Source organism: Gavialis gangeticus, unplaced genomic scaffold, assembly GCF_001723915.1.
Source record: "Gavialis gangeticus isolate Ggan-Ray unplaced genomic scaffold, GavGan_comp1, whole genome shotgun sequence".
In the NCBI taxonomy this organism is placed as follows: domain Eukaryota; kingdom Metazoa; phylum Chordata; order Crocodylia; family Gavialidae; genus Gavialis; species Gavialis gangeticus.
The window spans coordinates 25,695,707-25,696,075 of NW_017728993.1; the positions used below are offsets into that span (position 1 = coordinate 25,695,707).

General features: G+C 44.7%; 1 protein-coding gene across 2 annotated transcripts in view; it reads left to right on the forward strand.

Annotated features, from left to right (window-relative positions):
* TESK2 (testis-specific kinase 2) overlaps positions 1–369 on the forward strand; it is a 147,746-nt gene that overhangs the window by 142,485 nt on the left and 4,892 nt on the right. The window lies entirely within an intron of this gene.

Sequence of the window (369 nt, forward strand, 5' to 3'; positions counted from 1 at the left end):
GAATTGTACTACCAATACTAAACTTTTCATGATGTACTCTGTGGTGTGTGAGGGGGGGACACCGATGTCCTGATGGATCTGTTCGGACAAAGGTTTATTGCCTGGCTGCCTGACATCACAGGGGCCTGGACTCAATGAACAGGTGGTTTTACGTTCCTTTGTTCCTCTCAGGAAGCTTTTTAAACATGCCACATGATTCTTAAGTACTATTAGAGAAGAAAAAAAAAAAAGAAAGAAAAAAAGGCAAAAGGGGCAGTTTCCTCTGGGGTTGCTGGATCTGTGCTGCTCTGTCAAAGCAAGCATGTGTCTAGGCAACAGGAAAGAGGAGAGTTGGGCTAATTTGTGACCCAGGAGCACATGCATGAGTGT